Below are 20,055 nucleotides of genomic sequence, written 5' to 3'. Positions count from 1 at the left end.
CCGTACCTTTGTGCAGTATGTGGGCCAGACCTGTGCCTCACTTTATTTGACAATTATTTTTCACTGTATGGCCCAGATGTTACAGTGTGTGGCCCATACCTTTCTAATTTGATTGTGCATGGTGTGTGGGCCAGATCTGTGCCGGACCTTTTTAATCTGATGGTGATGGAGTATGTACTAGAGGTCGACCGATTAATCGGAATGGCCGATTAATTAGGGCCGATTTCTCAAGTTTTCATAACCCCATTTTTTTATTTTTTTATTTTACACCTTTATTTAATCTTTATTTAACTAGGCAAGTCAGTTAAGAACATTCTTATTTTCAATGACGGCCTAGGAACGGTGGGTTAACTGCCTCGTTCAGGGGCAGAACGACAGATTTTCACCTTGTCAGCTCGGGGGATCCAATCTTGCACCCTTATAGTTAACTAGTCCAACACAATAACGACCTGCCTCTTGTTGCACTCCACAAGGAGACTACCTGTTACGCGAATGCAGTAAGTCAAGGTAAGTTGCTAGCTAGCATTAAACTTATCTTATAAAAAACAATCAATCAATCATAATCACTAGTTAACTACACATGGTTGATGATAATACTAGATATTATCTAGCGTGTCATGTGTTGCGTATAATCTGACTGAGCATACAAGCATACAAGTATCTAAGTATCTGACTGAGCGGTGGTAGGCAGAAGCAGGCACGTAAACATTCATTCAAACAGCACTTTCCTGCGTTTTGCCAGCAGCTCTTCATTTTGCGTCAAGCATTGTGCCGTTTATGACTTCAAGCATAACAACTCCCGAGATGAGGCTGGTGTAACCGAAGTGAAATGGCTGTCTAGTTAGCGCACGCTAATAACGTTTCAAACGTCACTCGCTCGCTCTGAGCCTTGGAGTGGTTGTTTCCCTTGCTCTGCATGGGTAACGCTGCTTCGAGGGTGGCTGTTGTCATTGTGTTCCTGGTTCGAGCCCAGGGAGGAGCGAGGAGAGGGACGGAAGCTATACTGTTACACTGGCAAAATTAAAGTGCCTATAAGAACATCTAATAGTCAAAGGTTAATGAAATACAAATGGTATAGAGGGAAAAAGTCCTATAATAACTACAACCTAAAACTTCTTACCTGGGAATATTTAAGACTCATGTTCTGAGCAAGGAACTTAAACGTTAAGCTTTCTTACATGGCAAATATTGCACTTTTACTTCCTCCAACACTTTGTTTTTGCATTATTTAAACCAAATTGAACATGTTTCATTATTTATTTGAGGCTAAATTGATTTTATTGATGTATTATTTTAAGTTAAAATAAGTGTTCATTCAGTATTGTTGTAATTGTCATTATTACAAATAAAAACATTTAAAACGTCCGATTAATCGGCACCGGCTTTTTTGGCCCTCCAATAATCGGTATCGGTATCGGCGTTGAAAAATCATAATCGGTCGACCTCTAGTATGTACTGAACTCCAGCTTTGGGCCGGGGGCCAATGCAAAAACACAAATTATTTGGCCCACAGCTGCACCACAATAATTTTGCTACGTGGGTTATTAATTAAACTCATAGTACTGACTTAACTGAAAACAAAATGCTTAATTTAATCAGCATGCCAAAGTCTGTGGGGGAGATAATTATTATCCAAATTTGGGAGTTCAAAGATAAACCCCTGATTTCATTGGAACTGAATACTTTTTCTATGCAGAGGGCATGCTGTCTCAAACAAAGGAGCACATTGTATTCTATTAAAACGACAAACTCCACTGTGTCCCTCCACCCCCCAGCCGGCAGGCTAGGCTAAACAAAACAAGTCATTCAGAGCCCTCCCTCTGACAAACTCTGCAAAATTGATTATTGCTTTCTCTTTTAAGTGGCATTGCTGCTTTGTGACTTGCACATGACTTGGCTGGAAAAGGCCAGCTGGCGCTCCATTCTGGGCTTTATTCACATGACTGGTGGCTGACAAAAGGGCCGGGCTGTGGAGCTGCAACAGGCCTGAGGCAGTGCTTACACACACACACACACACACACACACAGGCAGGGCAGGTCTAGAAGCAGCAGCATAGTCACACACACATTCATGAACGACCAACATAGATAAGAAAGTCCAACCGATGCACCTGAGAGATCAAAATAGCGGAGCCAAAATGTCAAGGATTCCGGAGTCAGACAGTTATCAAGTCATTTACTAAACACAATGGTGCTTTTCTCTACTTCATCATCCTCAATATATGAGTATAAGGCCATTCATGTTCTCGCAGAACGAAATGATGTAATACATATGTTGATAAAGTCCTCTTTCAGAAGAACACTGCAGCGTACTGTAAAAGAACTGGAAGCTATTTGGTTATCTCCCCTGAGCCTTTGTAACAATGCAGCAATGTGAGAAAAAGGGCTTCAGAACTCAACCCTTCTATCATCACACACGGGTGCACGTACACACACACACACACACACACACACACACACACACACACACACACACACACACACACACACACACACACACACACACACACACACACACACACACACACACACGGTTCGTTCAAACAAAGTGCATGACATTTAGCTTAATGAAACCACCAGTTTAAAACAAGCTCTTTAACAATCTCTCTTATGTGATTTGAAGGGCTTATTGAGTTAGTGTCCCTTTGAAAAGACCAGCTGAGGTGTGAAGCATTGAAAGAGAGAGAGAGAGAGAGCAAGGGCGCACATCATCACAGTCCCTCTCTGTTGACCTTTCAACACAACGCATAGACTACTGAGTCCACTAGGCTAATCAAGCAAAGTCAATTGGTGTGTGGACTGGGTTCATGGCTAGCTAAACAGCTTTTCCCCATGTGCCATAAACCATAATAAAGTCCTCATGTTGACCTGTCTGCAGTGAACCAGCCATAATCATCTCCAGGAGATAAAGGACACCAGAATCAAACCACTAACCCAACCCAATACTATTACAATAAAGTACTGGAAACCAGACAACAACGTGGCCAAAACAAAACAAAACAAAACGCTTCTCGTTTATGCTCACATGCGTTATTAGTATTCCTGCAGTCCCGTCTTTATGTCTTCACTTAGTTGAGAAAATCTACGCAATTGGTCAAAAGATGGCTGAGCTATTGACAAATCAAAAAACAGATTTTATTTTTCCCTTTAAACCACTGTAAATCCACTCCACAGTGGCCTATCAACTTGAAACTTGTCGCTATCATGGACGTCCCTAAGATGAACCACTACATTTTGGTATTGATATCTCAAAAAACAAGGAAACTATTAACAATGAATTATTTGCATATGTAACGCTAATGCTCAAAATCAATCAATCTCAAAATCAAACCATACATCAGATTCACTCCATATTATTTATTTAAACTCATGATTGCACATAAAGGAATTTAGCTCCTACATGATAGTTACTGCTTTGTTATCCAACTGATCTTGAGTCCTTTCTGTCATTCTGTGAACCCCGTGCATTGCTGCTCGCAGCTATATTTAGTATTCCTGCAGTCCCCCCTTTTAATTCCCTAAATAATTGCTGCTCTGCTTTGGAGCTCTGGAGGGAGCCGCATGTTGCTTAGCCATGGGAGGAAGGCAGGCGGGAGGGAGATGAGTTGGAAGCAAGTCCTTTTAATTATCCTTCAAATGCTTCCTGCTCTCTCTCAGCAGATGTTGGGCTGCAGGGCAGAGCAGGCAGGCAGGAAGGCAGCCGAGCAGCACCCAGGGCTCTTCCTTTATTACAGAGCATAGGGGTGTGTCCCAAATGGCAACGTATTGGCACCCTATGATCCCTGGTCAAAAGTAGTGCACTTTATATGAACCCAGATCAGGGCTCCCTCCACACTACACACACAGATCATGGTTCAGGGCTCCCCCACTATGTATTACATGATGCTGGCTTTGGTCTATTACACACAATAGTGTTCGTCCCAAATGGCAACCTATTCCCTATTTAGTGCACTACTTTTGACCAAGGCCCATAAGGAGCAATAGGGTGCAATGTGGGACGCAAACTTTGAAAGTAATTTATCGGCTCATATTAAACTGAGTTTAAGTTACATGCATTTACATGTTTTTAAAGAGGAAAGTGAATAACTGGAGGGGACAAATACAATGCATTTTGTGTCATATCCTAACAATAATGCAGCCACTGATTCACTCACACCCGCCATCAAAGCAAGTGAGGCTTGACTGAATGGAACAGTGATCAGATATGAAAGTCCACTCCATGCTTCATAAATGTCATCACCTAGTCAAGCAATTAGGAAAGCCCTTGTATACAATTCTGACTACGAAGTGGTAATACAGTGCTTTGGGAAAGTATTCAGACTCCTTTACTTTCTCCACATTTTGCTATGTTACAGCCTTATTCTACAATTGATTTTAAAAATCCTCAGCAATCTACACACAATACCCCATAATGACAATGTGAAAACATGTTTTTAGAACTTTTGGCTAATGTACTAAAATAAAAAACAGGAATACCTTATTTACATAAGTATTCAGACCCTTTGCTATGAGACACGAAATTGAACTCAGGTGCATCCTGTTTCCATTGATCATCCTTGATTGGAGTCAACCTGTGGTAAATTCAATTGATTGGACATGATTTGGAAAGGCACACACCTGTCTATATAAGGTCCCACAGTTGACAGTGCATGTCAGAGCAAAAACCAAGACATGAAGTGGAAGGAAATGTCCGTAGAGCCCCGTGACAAGATTGTGTCGAGGCACAGATCTGGGGAAGGGTACCAAAAATGTCTTCTGCCTTGAAGGTCCCCTAGAACACAGTGGCTTCCATCCTTCTTAAATGGAAGAAGTTCGGAACTACCAAGGCTCTTCCTAGACCTGGCCGCCCGGCCAAACTGAGCAATCGGGGGAGAAGAGCCTTGATCAGGGATGTTTTAGAATAAGGCTGTATCCTAACAAAATGTGAAAAAAGTCAAGGGGTCTGAATACTTTCCAAAGGCACTGTATTTTAAAGGAATTAATATGACTCCTAAGGATGAGCCATTCGGGTTTTCTTCAGAAATTCAATAGTTTGGTAGTTCTAACAGGTCTCTCAGAGCAGGTCTCACAGACACACACACACACACACACACACACACACACACACACACACACACACACACACACACACACACAGCTTTGAATGAGCTCAGGATGAGAAATGAAAGAAGTGTGCTTTTCTTCACCCTGCTAAGAGAACAAACAATCTGTGTGCTTCAATGCCTGCCAGGCTTAAATTAAGCTGAGAACAAACATAGCCCAGAGTGCAAAACTTCAGCTTGAGACAGGTACAGTCTAGCAAGAAGACTAACAGCATTGGCAGGCATTTAGAAGGCTTTTATTTTCAATCAAAGCAATCTAAAATGCTAACATCATAAAGTGATGTAATTACTCTTCATACAGTAGAAGTATCAAACAACATTTGAATACTAAGTAATGACCAATACCATATTGTTTATGACCAGTATGCCCTACAGAGTATAATATTTTCCTAGGAATCGTCCTTGATTATACCACTGCAATGGAGAACTATACGCATTTTCTTTTGGTATTTGTTGCAATTTAATCAACTCAAAGTTCTCTCAAAGTCAACACACTATTTTCTTGATGTAGCCTACAGTAGTTGTGAAGTAGCCTCGGCTTATGAAGCACTGGTGGCTGGCTGGTAAAATATTAATGAGGTCTAGTGAAAATGTCATTTGTTTTAGCCTACCTTTGACTGAAAGATGTCAGGCAGCTTGTTGGCCCTTTCCTCTCCCCTAATATCATGAAACAATGGTGCAAACGTCTATTTCCTCAGGCACTTGTGTGGACAGTGAAGCAGCCCTTTTGTGATTAGCAACATGTGAGATAGAGGTTGCGTTCAGCCTGGCACGTATAGTAAGCAACAACAATTATAGAAGACTTTATGTTGAGTAGATATGGGAAGCTGCGAGCCGTGTGATGACTGGTCTAATGTATAAAGCCAGAGTTTTGATAAAGTATTCAAATGAGCGGATTTGGTTATTTCGGCCACACCCGTTGCTGACAGCTAAATAAAATCAAGCACACAGTCATGCAAGCTCCATAGAAGCGGATTTGGCAGTAAAATGGCCCATACTAAAGAGCTCAGTGACTTTCAACGTGGCACCATCATAGCCACCTTTCCAACAAGTAAGTTGGAATGTTCTTTTACAATTTATGCCCTCCTAGAGCTGCCCCGGTCAACTATAAGTGTGGTTATTGTGAAGTGGAAACATCTTAGAGCAACAACAGCTAAGCTGCGAAGTGGTAGGCGGCACAAGCTCACAGAATTGGACCGCCGAGTGCTGAAGCGTGTAAAAATCATCTGTCCTCGGTTGCAACACTCACTACCGAGTTCCATACTGCCTTTGGAAGCAACGTCAGCATAAGAACTGTTTGTTGGGAGTGAATTGAATCACTCTTCACCATCTAGCAGATGCCAGGAGAACGATACCTGCCCCAATGCATAGCACCAACTGTAAAGTTTGGTGGAGGAGGAAGGGTCTGGGGCTGTTTTTCATGGTTTGGGCTGTGCCCCTTAGTTTCAGTGAGAGCATACAATGACATTCCAGACAATTCTGTGCATCCAATATTGTGGAAACAGTTTGGGGAAGGCCCTTTCCTGTTTCAGCATGACAATGCCCCTTGCGCACAAAGCAAGGTCTATACAGAAATGGTTTGTTGAGTTCGGTGTGGAAGAACTTGACTGGCCTGCACAGAGCCCTGACCTCAACCCCATCGAACACCTTTGGGATGAATTGGAACACCGACTGCGAGCAAGGCCTAATCGCCCAACATCAGTCCCCGACCTCACGAATGCTGTTGTGGCTGAAGGAAAGCAAGTCCCTGCAGCAATGTGAATAGTGGAGGCTCTTATAGCAGCAAAAGGGGGACAAACTCCATATTAATGCCCGTGATTTTGGAGTGGGATGTTCGACGAGCAGGTGTCCACATACTTTTGGCCATGTAGAGTATGTCACCTGTATATTTAGTATTTTTACATCTTGGCTAATTTACACTTCTCTTTCTTGGCATATCCTCTCACCAGTTGTGATATTTTGAGTGATTATTGGGGAGGGTAGGCTATTGCCATCTTTTTTTTTGCGCTGATCTGTATAGGCTGTAGGACTGTCCCCGTAAAAAAAATGTAAACGTGTATTTTTCCATATAAATACAAATCAACACTTTGCAATGAGCTTGTCTGATGCTTTAAGCTTACTGTTTGATGAAATAAGACACAAATGACTCAAGAGGGAGCCAGACATCTACATAACTAAAATAACATTTTTTTTTACCTGACCCAACCATTCTCCTCCCACACCTGCTGGCTTTCGCAGATTCTGCCATTACTCTCCTGAAGTTGCCAGTAATAGGCTACACGAGGATTTGGCAAACGTTCTCATATGGAATGCCAATTTATCTTACCATTTCTACCGATCTGCATGTCAGTTATGGTTTTTATATGCACATTTTTCATGGAACAGTTTCATTTCATTTAAAATAAAGTCTACATATCTCAAAATCATAGTCATGCCGTTAATCAAAATGAGGTCCAAATCTAAATGAAACTAAAAATAAAAAACAGCCTACATAAAGCAAACAAATAAAAACATTGCTACTGCTCAACAACAGAAAATATTGGCCGACCAACAGCCTATCAACCAAACAATCAAACAGTCAACTAATTGGGGTCAGCCCTAATATCCGGTAGGCCTACTTGCTGTTTGCAATGGCATGATAGGAGAACCCTTCACATGCAGCGCTTTGAATTTATGGCGACTTTGTGTATGTAAATAGGCCTATGGTAGACTACAACAGCACACACACACACACTGAGCGTTGATGATTGATCATGCAGATAGCTGAGCAGAGAAGACCGAAGGGAAGCCAGATTTAGACATTGCATATCATTTAACAGTTCCATTTCACTTCACACTGTTCATAGAAATATATTATAATTTAGCGGTTTCTCTCAATTATTTATCCCGGGAAACGAGAATGGGTTTGGGCGGGAAATCTCGGTAACCCGGTTCCCGCTATTAAACCCTAATACCCACAGAATAATCCATTCTAAAGAATTACACAATATTAATTCAACAATGGAAAATTCCCTCCCCCAAAAAATCTTGAGTGTGACACAAAGTGACAGAAGTGGCCCTTTCTGTGACACCTGCTCTCCATGTTGGGTGTGTGTCTGTGCCACAGGGGAGCAAGGAGCCAGGCTTTGCTTTGTTCACTGGAGCAGTAGGGAGGACGCGCACACACACACACATTACACATACACACACACACACACACACACACACACACACACACACACACACACACACACACACACACACACACACACACACACACACACACACACACACACACACACACACACACACACACACACACACTGGAGCAGTAAGGAGGGAATAGCAGGCAGCAGCAGTAGGTAAATCAGTCCATTACTAACACTCTGCTGGCTGGACCAGCCTCCGGGGAGCACACTGACAATCTACAATGTGCTCCAGGACCATTCATCCATGTTCAGATAATATTCATACACACACACACACAAATACGCATAAAGTATGTGCCCTCCATGAACACGCACGCACATACAGTAAGCCGTGCAAAATCCCAGTTTGAGTGTAAAATGTATATAATTTATATAAAATGCCTCTAATTAAAACGTGAGGAAATATGTGTCTGCCTCTTCCCCTCGCTCAAATCAAAGTAAACAAGATACTAAAATGCTAAAGCAGCAACACGGTGGTAAAAGCTGTTGCCAATGTGAAGCTCCAAACACAGTGTTGTGGAAGTGATAATTATACATAGGAGGGAGCAATTAGAGAAATTGAGCTAGGCTGTTATATCATGGTTTAAGCCATTCATCCGACTGAGTGAGAAAGGACAGAAATAGAGATTCAGCAGTACAGAACTGTGTTAGAGGTAGTGATAGTCCTCTAGTCTATTCTACTGTACTCTCTACTGCCGGCACTTCATCACATATTCAGCTGACCTTTTTCTCTGGCAACTGTAATCCAATGATATGAATCAAATTATATGTGCACGATGTACTATGAAACAGCGAATAACTGTACAGTATGAGTTATTACTGAACAAGAAAAGCCCCATACCTTAGAACAAGGATGGGCAACTTCAAAGGGAGTGGGGGCCACAAGAAAATCGGAACTCATCATGAGGGGCCGCAGTGGCTTGTGTGTCTGCGTACCCACACATGCAGTCAGAGCCAGCCCTAGCCTTTTTGGGAGGCCCTAAATGAAATGCTGTTTTTGGAAAATGATCAGCGAGCCCATCCCTGCTGTAGAAGAACCAAACAGCACTGACAGTTAATGCAAACGTTCAGGAGAAACATTGAGATGAAAACAGTCTCTTTTTTTCAATCTTCAGGCACAAATGTGAAGTGTGTGTTTCACACAGTTAGACTTCACCAGTGGAGAGAGAGATTAGATGTTCTCCTGTACGTGCAGGGTTTCCCTTAGACCTGACCACCTGTGAGCTTGTGTTCTGTTCCGACATCAGCCTCACCACAGCAGCAGCAGCAGGATAGAATATTAACATCAGTCTGATGTCCCACCTGCCTACTACCCTAATTAGTATAAGAGATGGAGAGGAGAAGGTGCCTCTTGACAGTGTTAGTACGGCGACTCGAGTCTCGCTGGAAATCGGCAAACCAGGGCTAGGCAAGACATTGAGCGTGGGAGCATCAATTGTATAACAGTGATTGTGGCATCAAGTCTCTCATAGTGTTTTAGAGCATAATACAGTTCTGATCTATTTGTCACTAGTGAAGAACACTTTGCATAAATGTCTTGTGGTGCTTCAGACCCACTGTAGCTTATCTGTAACACTCAGCAAAATTGATTTTTTTTTACCTCCTTTGCCTTCATGACTCACTAGAACTGTCATATCATAAATGTGTTCTATGAATAAAATATCATGTTTCAGAAAAGGTGTGGAAATACCAATGGCAAATCAACAAACTATTGTCTACATATGTTCAAATGTATTACTAAGAAGTGAATATCCAATTAGTAACTCTACATTTTCCCAGACAAAGAGAAAGAAGGTATTCCTCTTAACCCTTTACACTCGTGGGAATTGGCCTATATGGATAGGGCTGAATAGAAATGTTTCTTACGTAAGGAAAAGGAAAAGCATATGCGTAACCATGGTAGCAATTAAAAGGGAAACGTTTGGAGATTATGGGGAAATCACAAGACTAAAATTGAGGACAAAACAGTTGATCTGACACAAGACTGAATCCAAACATTACAGTGTTGATTTTATGTGCATTTTACATTTACCATACTTTTCGCCGCATTTGTTGAAAGCGAAATCTGAAAATACTCTGGATACATCACGTAACATGATAAGAATATCCATGGGAAAATTGGTGTAGGTGCAACTTAAGAAAAAAAAAAGATTTACGTTTTTATGGCTGCAGAGGCAGTATTTATTTTTTTTATTTTTTATTTATTTCACCTTTATTTAACCAGGTAGGCTAGATGAGAACAAGTTCTCATTTGCAACTGCGACCTGGCCAAGATAAAGCATGTGCAAAAGAGCAGAAAAGTACATAAATAAAAACAGTATGGGGATGAGGTAGGTAAAAATGGGTGGGCTATTTACCGATAGACTATGTACAGCTGCAGCGATCGGTTAGCTGCTCAGATAGCAGATGTTTGAAGTTGGTGAGGGAGATAAAAGATTTTTGCAATTCGTTCCAGTCACAGGCAGCAGAGAACTGGAACGAAAGGCGGCCAAATGAGGAGTTGGCTTTAGGGATGATCAGTGAGATACACCTGCTGGAGCGCGTGCTACGGATGGGTGTTGCCATTGTGACCAGTGAACTGAGATAAGGCGGAGCTTTACCTAGCATGGACTTGTAGATGACCTGGAGCCAGTGGGTCTGACGACGAATATGTAGCGAGGGCCAGCCGACTAGAGCATACAGGTCGCAGTGGTGGGTGGTATAAGGTGCTTTAGTGACAAAACGGATGGCACTGTGATAAACTGCATCCAGTTTGCTGAGTAGAGTGTTGGAAGCAATTTTGTAGATGACATTGCCGAAGTCGAGGATCGGTAGGATAGTCAGTTTTACTAGGGGAAGTTTGGCGGCGTGAGTGAAGGAGGCTTTGTTGCGGAATAGAAAGCCGACTCTAGATTTGATTTTCGATTGGAGTTGTTTGATATGAGTCTGGAAGGCCTAGGTACTTATAGATGTCCACATATTCAAGGTCGGAACCATCCAGGGTGGTGATGCTAGTCAGGCGTGTGGGTACAGGCAGCGAACGGTTGAAAAGCATGCATTTGGTTTTACTAGCGTTTAAGAGCAGTTGGAGGCCACGGAAGGAGTGTTGTATGGCATTGAAGCTCGTTTGGAGGTTAGATAGCACAGTGTCCAAGGACGGGCCGGAAGTATATAGAATGGTGTCGTCTGCATAGAGCTGGATTTGGGAATCGCCCGCAGCAAGAGCAACATCATTGATATATACAGAGAAAAGAGTCTGCCCGAGGCTTGAACCCTGTGGCACCCCCATAGAGACTGCCAGAGGACCAGACAGCATTCCCTCCGATTTGACACACTGAACTCTGTCTGCAAAGTAGTTGGTGAACCAGGCAAGGCAGTCATCCGAAAAACCGAGGCTACTGAGTCTGCCGATAAGAATATGGTGATTGACAGAGTCGAAAGCCTTGGCAAGGTCGATGAAGACGGCTGCACAGTACTGTCTTTTATCGATGGTGGTTATGATATCGTTTAGTACCTTGAGCGTGGCTGAGGTGCACCCGTGACCGGCTCGGAAACCAGATTGCACAGCGGAGAAGGTACGGTGGGATTCGAGATGGTCAGTGACCTGTTTGTTGACTTGGCTTTCGAAGACCTTAGATAGGCAGGGCAGGATGGATATAGGTCTGTAACAGTTTGGGTCCAGGGTGTCTCCCCCTTTGAAGAGGGGGATGACTGCGGCAGCTTTCCAATCCTTGGGGATCTCAGACGATATGAAAGAGATGTTGAACAGGCTGGTAATAGGGGTTGTGACAATGGCGGCGGATAGTTTCAGAGTAGCTTGGATGAAAAGGTGCCCATTGTAAACGGCCAGCTCCTCAGTCTCAGTTGCTAATATATGCATTTTATTATTAGTATTGGATAGAAAACACTCTGAAGTTTATAAACTGTTTGAATTATGTCTGTGAGTATAACAGAACTCATATTGCAGGCAAAAACCTGAGAAATTCCACTTCCTGTTTGTATTTTTTCTGGGGGTGGCAGATTTTCAACCAAGCTCTCATTGAAATTACAGCATGATATGGATGAGTTTTCACTTCCTATGCCTTCCACTAGATGTCAACAGTCAATAGAACTTTGTCTGACGACTCTAATGTGAAGGGGGGTCGAATGAGACAGGAAATAGTCACCACTGCCACGAGTTGACCATACTTTCACCATGCGCGTTCACAGGGGAAGGACCTGTGTTCCACTGGTCATCTGAAGTCATTCTAATTCTCCGGTTGGAACGTTATTCAAGATATATGTAAACAACATTCTAAAGATTGATTCAGTACATTGTTTGACATGTTTCTACTGACTGTTACAGAACTTTTGGACATTTCGTCACGTTATAGTGGACCCGCTTTGTGACTTTGGAATTGTTTACCAAACGCGCTAACCAAAGTAGCTAATTGTACATAAATAACGGACATTTTCGAAAAAATCAAGCATTTATTGTGGACCTGGGATTCCTAGGACTGCATTCTGATGAAGTTCATCAAAGGTAAGGAAACATTTATCATGTATTTTCTGGTTTCTGTTGACTCCAACATGGCGGCTGATTTGGCCACTGTTCTGAGCTCCGTCTCAGATTATTGCATGGGTTGCTTTTTCCGTAAACTTTTTTTATTTTTATTATCTGACACAGCGGTTGCATTAAGGAGAGGTATATCTATAATTCCATGTGTAAAACTTGTATTATCATCTACATTTATGATGAGTATTTCTGTTGAAACGATGTGGCTATGCAAAATCACTTGATGTTTTTGGAACTAGTGAATCTATTATGCCAATGTAAACTCAGATTTTGTTATATAAATATGAACTTTATCAAACAAAACATGCATGTATTTTGTAACATGAAGTCCTATGAGTGTCATCTGATGAAGATAATTCAAGGTTAGTGATTAAATTTATCTCTATTTCTGCTTTTTGTGAATGCTATATTTCACTGGGAAATGGCTGTGCTTATTGTGGTTTGGTGGAAACCTAACATAATCGTTTGTAACAACGAGATTACATTAAGACACATGTATGTTAGGAATTGTAATTATGAGATTTCTGTGGTTTGAATTTAGCGCCCTCTATTTTCACTGGTAGATGTCATATCGATCCCGGTAGTGGGATTGCAGCCATAACAATTTAAGTGAGAGGTCTAACTGGTGTCTCTGAGTGCCCCCACACACACACACCTCTCCAAAGTGTGCACATTGAGTCCACTTTATTTTTTCAAAGCACTTTTATGACTCAAAGAAGAGTCTTTAACTATAAGGTGCTATTTTGAGCTCTCCTAGCTGTGCTGTTGAGGAACTACAGCAAACACACTTGTAGTTGTTTTGTTTGGAACACAACCCTGCATCCCTGCCATCACACGGTCCATTATAAAATCAGGTAGGCATCATTTGAAATGTGTTCTATTGCCAATATGACTAGCTAAGTTACAGAATACGATCTTACAAGGAAATGAAGAGAAGCCGATCGTAATGTTGTTGCATTCAGATGGGATGTTCCCCTGACAAATTTTCTTCACAATACGACAAACATGGGCTCATTCCGTTCAGAACAATCCAGGGTATGACGCCATCAAGCATAGTGATCATAAGCGTCAACACCGTATATTACATGAGTTTTATGGTATGGAAATGTGAAGTGCACATTTGGACTCATTTGGCTTGCATGTATGACATCAAAGCAGTATTTATTATAATCCTCATCATCTCATCTAGCAAATACATTGAGTCCACTTTATTTTATTTTCAACCTGTAAACGGGTACTTGTTTAAAGAGCTGTTAGAATGATTTTTCCCCCAGACAGCTGGGTCTTGCTAGCAGCCCAGCTGTTGCGTTGTGTTCCCCAGCCTAATATTGAATGACAGATCGGAAAGTGGAGAAACCCTGACGACTCCATTTGAAGTCAGAGAGCCATTTCAAACCCTACTTCTAAAACCTAGCTAAGAGGTAAAAGCTCACCACTTTCCATTCAATCCCCTTCCAAGCTGAACACGAGAACTCTAGTCGCTACACACATTACAGGAGAACACACTTTCCCATTCAATTGCTGATACTCTGTATAAAAGCCCAATTGCTAAACGTGAGAACAGACATGGGACGCTGCGGCCTGAGGTTGGCGACAGAGTTGAGGGGGCGGACGGGTTCTCAGTCTCAGAGTACACCAGGTGAGAGGTATACCACTATTGGATAACGTAAGCAGTGTGCTAGTGTGGGTGTGCTGTGGTGTAAGCTACGCAGAACAGTGTTACTGAGCTGTGTAACCCAACACTTGACTCTGGCGCTCACCCCGAACAAGCCGCATGGGCAAACACACACAGGAAACCTCATCACCCTTCCTCCCACTCCCATGGGCAGCTCACTTACAAAAGCACAGCTACAGTGCCTAGCACAACTCCCCTGTGTCCCGCAGCAAACAACGGCTAACTCTCAACGGACCATATATCCCGTGGCCTCCGTAAACACGTTCACGTTTGCACACACAGGTACATCACACACACACACCCGCACGCTCGCATACACCCGCACACACGCACACGAGCACACACACAAGAGAAAGGACCAATGTAACAACTCCTCAGAACAACACATGCACAGTCTCATAGAATCTAAGGGGCAAATGTGCTAAAATGGCCTTTGACAATAGAACAATTCATAACTGATCATGAGAAATAGAAGTGAAGCATTAGCGGTGACAAAGTAAAAAGAGGCAAACACATTTTGGATCTAACATTGCCGTCTGGTTTACTAAAGGTCAGACAAGCAATCATCAGTGAGGATAAACATGTGTCTCGGTAGCCGAGCAGAGGTTTAATAAAATATTCCTGCCATTTCATCCCCGCTGCCGCAATCGAGACACATTTTGTCAGGCGCTGAGTCACATTATTTATAAGCCAGGCAGACAAACTATTTACCTTTTTCAACTACAATGCACCAGCCTCTGCCTCTGACATTGACAAGAATTCTTATGGGAGGATAGAAAGTGAGCGACTGTCCTCTCAGAGGGAATGAGAGAGAAAGGGAGAGAGAAGGAGAGGGACAGAGAGACAGGGGAGGGGGAGTGAGAGCGAGGGAGGGAGAGAAAGTGATTGAGAGAGAGAAAGAGATCGAGAATGACAAAGAGAGTAGGAAAGAGAGAGATAAAGAGAGAGATATACAAAGAGAATAGAAAAAGACAGTACCCTCTAGCCTTTCCCCTCCAGTTGTTGGCTGCAGGCGGAAGCCTTGGACTCGTTTCAGCAGGAGACTGTTTAAATGGAAATATTTATGTTGTACGTGGGCTGAGCGATGTTACTTTAGGAAGAACAAGGATCACTGTGTGCTTTGAAACGGGAGATCTGGATTGCAACTTCACTAATCCCTGATTCCTGTAGGGGCGGCAGGTAGCCTAGTGGTTAGAGCGTTGGACTTGTAACTGAAAGGTTGCAAAATCGAATCCCTGAGCTAACAAGGTAAAAATCTGTTGTTCTGCCCCTGAACAAGGCACCCACTGTTCCTAGGTCATTGAAAATAATAATTTGTTCTTAACTGACTTGCCTAGTTAAATAAAGGTAAAATAATAAATAAATAAAAATAGTTCTTAAGTTCGTGGTGACAGGCCATTTGTAACAAATGCTGAAACATACTGAAGTGGCACGCTACCATGCCAAAATATGTTAAGGCACATAGTGACCTTTCAGCTAATACAGATTAAATCCTAGGAGAAGTGTGGACTAGAAATCTATATATATATAGCCTCTATAATGACAGATGAGCAATGCTCTGGTGACTAAACACTCCTCCAGCCAGGAGTCACAACCACGAGATCAAGTACTGCATCCCAAATGACACCCTATTCCCTATAAATACACTGAACAAAATGATAAAATCAACATGCAACAATTTCAATGATTTCAGTAGAGTTACAGTTCAAATAAAGAAATCAATGGATTTCACATGACTTGGCAGGGGCGCGGGCCTGGGAGGGCATTTGTTCCGGCCAGAGGAGTCATTATAGAGGCTGGATGTCTGGCTGGAGAGATAGGCCTAGGGCCTGGGCTAGTGGTTCTGGTTTAGTGCTGACTGGTTTACAGTTTCCTTACAGCTCTCCTTTATGGAGTCCTTTACTTTGTGGAGTACTTTCCATTGGTTGGTTGACACTTCTTCACTTAAGTAGATGTGCTGAGGCAGGTATACCCTTCAAACCCTCAGGCTACTCTTATTCTAGGAGCTAGGCCCAGCAAATCAGAATTAGTTTTTCAGCACAAAGGGGCTTTACAGACCGAAATACTCAACAGTGTTTTTTTTTTATATTTGTTTTGTATGTTTTTTACCTCTTTTTCTCCACAATTTCGTGGTATCCAAATGGTAGTTACAGTCTTGTCTCATTGCTGCAACTCCCGTACGGACTCGGGAGAGGCGAAGGTCAAGAGCCGTGCGACCTCTGAAACACAACCCAACCCGCACTGCTTCTTGACACAATGCCGGCTTAACCCGGAAGCCAGCCGCACCAATGTGTCGGCGAAAACACTGTACACCTGGCGACCATGTCAGCATGCATTGCGCCCGGCCCGCCACAGGAGTCGCTAGTGCGTGATGGGACAAGGACATCCCTGCCGGCCAAAACCTCGCCTAACTAACCCAGACGACGCTGGGCCAATTGTGCGCCGCCCCATGGGTCTCCCGGTCGCAGCGGTATGACGGCTGCGTGGTCCCATGGTGTTTATACTTGCGTACTATTGTTTGTACAGATGAACGTGGTACCTGCAAGTATTGGGAAATTGCTCCCAAGGATGAACCAGACTTGTCGATGTCTACAATATGTTTTCTGAGGTCTTCGCTGATTTCTTTTGATTTTCCCATGATGTCAAGCAAAGAGGCACTGAGCTGGAATGTAGGCCTTGAAATACATCCACAGGTACACCTCCAATTGACTCAAATGATGTCAATTAGCCTATCAGAAGCTTCTAAAGCCATGACATAATTTTCTGGAATTTCCCAAGCTGTTTAAAGGCACAGTCAACTTAGTGTATGTAAACTTCTGATCCACTGGAATTGTGATACAGTGATTTATACGTGAAATAATCTGTCTGTAAACAACTGTTGGAAAAATTACTTGTGTCATGCACAAAGAGGCGACTCCGGGATGCTGGCCTTCTAGGCAGAGTTGCAAAGAAAAAGCCATATCTCAGACAGGCCAATAAAAAGAAAAGATTAAGATGGGCAAAATAACACAGACACTGGACAGAGGAACTGTCACGCCCTGGTCAAAGTATTTTGTGTTTATCTTTATGTATTTGGTCAGGCCAGGGTGTGGCATGGGGTTTTTGTAATTGTGGTGTGTTTGTCTTGGGGTTTTGGTGGTGGTATTGGGATTGTAGCTTAGTGGGTTGTCTAGCAAAGTCTATGGCTGTCTGGAGTGGTTCTCAATCAGAGGCAGGTGCTTATCGTTGTCTCTGATTGGGAACCATATTTAGGCAGCCATATTCTTTAAGTTTGTCGTGGGTGATTGTCCTTAGTGTCCTATGTGTACTCTCTGTTAGTTTGCACCAGATAGGCTGTTTCGGTTTCGTTTATTGGTTTTTTGTAAGTTCGTGTTTCTTTGTTGTATTAAACATGGATCGCAATCGACACGCTGCAGTTTGGTCCGACTCTCCTTCATCACCACTAGAAAACCGTTACAGGAACTCTGCCTAGAAGGCCAGTATCCCGGAGTCGCCTCTTCACTGTTGACGTTGAGACTGGTGTTTTGCGGGTACTATTTAATGAAGCTGCAAGTTGAGGACTTGTGAGGCTGTCTACGCAATCTATAGAGTCACTTGTAAATGCCTTGCAGGTCAGGTCAGGGGTGGAGATAAAATATACAGTACCAGACACTTCTTTGGTTACTACAGGATTCCATGTGTTATTTCATAGTTTTGATGTTTTCACTATTATTCTACAATGTCGAACCTAGTTAAAAAATAAAGAAAAACCCTTGAATGAATAGGTGTGTCCAAACTTGTGACCGGTCCTGTATGTCATGTTCAGTTAGCTCGCCTAGCTCCTCCTCTCCCGGGGAGCACAAAACTGTGTGTGTTGCAGTCAGCCAATCAGAACGGGACGTTTTTAGACCCACCACATATCATTAAAAAGTACACCAATGATGGCAGAGAGAGTGTGAGGGGTCAGGCTGCAGGAGGGCCTGCTGCTGAGGTATGACTGGGTTCTGTCGGTTTTGTTCACACATGCGTTCAAACAATATCCCCTTTCGAATGCTTTGTCAATACACACTTCATGGAGGAACACAGAGCAAATGTGTTAGAAATGATTCCATATTAACCATACAGTAGAAACATTGTGTTTGTTGCCTGCCACCTTGTTGTGTATTTTCTGGTAAAGTAATGGAGCTGTATTTCAACAGACTGTACTGTAGTATATATCTGATATTGTGAACTCTGGTTTAAATGATAATAATACATTTATTTTATATCGCGCCTTTCGTACAGAAGTGGCTTAAAATGTAGATTTCTGGGAGCTGGTCGTTCATCGGCGATGGCCTTTACAGATAGATGATGATGCATTGCAGTTCAATAAAGACGTAGGCTTTAGTGAAGGTGATAAGTACTGTATCTGTAATGGAACAAAAACATTCACTGAGGAACAGGGTGTCTCATATGAGATAAAGAAATGCAACAGAAACAGCAAACACCTCACTGGAGAACAAGAAAATGCCTTGAAAACACTGATGAATAGCTTAAGTCCACAGAAGGGGAGATCTCTTTCCACATCTCCGCATCATCTTATTCCTACCAGGCCCCAATGGAAACAACATTCAGTGGTGTTACTATAACCATACAGTTCATGTGTTCACTTCCCAGCTCACGTGTGGATAACCAGCATATGATTGCTGTTTTGCCTTCTCCTGTCCTGTGGGGGTTAGTTGGTTTGCATGGTTAGCAAGGTGTCACCCCAGCCTTTCTTCCCATCCCTTCCCCTCCCCACACTGGAATGTGCTGCCACTGATAAGATGGTGTTCAGAGCAGCAGATACCTGCCACCAGCTTCCAGCCCAATCATGTAATCCAATTGTGGCGATATAGAGGCTGAGGCCAAACTCCTAAAAACCACCAAGCATGCAAATCAGCACTCAGGCAAAGCCCCAGCCCAGGACCATATCTTTACTGAGATAAAGAAGCTAGGGTTACTATGGGAACACAAGCCTCTTCCTCACCCATGACTTCAGGTTAGGGAAACAACACAATTACTGTTTGATTTTTTTACAACACGTTTTCTCACTCTCGCTCTTCCTATCTGTCTTGTTTTCACCCCTCCCATCTATTTCCTCTGAAGGGCTTATAGGGCTGCAGTGTTTGAACAGAAAAAACATTGTGCATTCTGCTGCACTGAACAATGGCTTGTGTTCTTGACCTACGGGCCCCAAATTACACATTAGCTCACTTCCTCTTTGTCTGCCATGGATTCCTGACATGTATCTACTTACAAAACAAATGAACAACCAGACAGATTCAGCCAGACAGGCAGATTCTTGCAGTGCCTGTAGCAGAACAAACAACCGAACCACAGTGTAGGGTAGGTAGGCCTCTGCCTGTAGGATAGCAGAACCATTGTGTAGTGTAGGCCTCTGTCTGTAGGATAGCAGAACCAGTGTGTAGTGTAGGCCTCTGTCTGTAGGATAGCAGAACCAGTGTGTAGTGTAGGCCTCTGTCTGTAGGATAGCAGAACAAGTGTGTAGTGTAGGCCTCTGTCTGTAGGATAGCAGAACCAGTGTGTAGTGTAGGC

The sequence above is a fragment of the Oncorhynchus tshawytscha genome, linkage group LG04, assembly GCF_018296145.1.
Source record: "Oncorhynchus tshawytscha isolate Ot180627B linkage group LG04, Otsh_v2.0, whole genome shotgun sequence".
Taxonomy (NCBI): domain Eukaryota; kingdom Metazoa; phylum Chordata; class Actinopteri; order Salmoniformes; family Salmonidae; genus Oncorhynchus; species Oncorhynchus tshawytscha.
The sequence above is the reverse complement of the archived record's forward strand: the minus strand, read 5'-3'. Positions refer to the sequence as shown.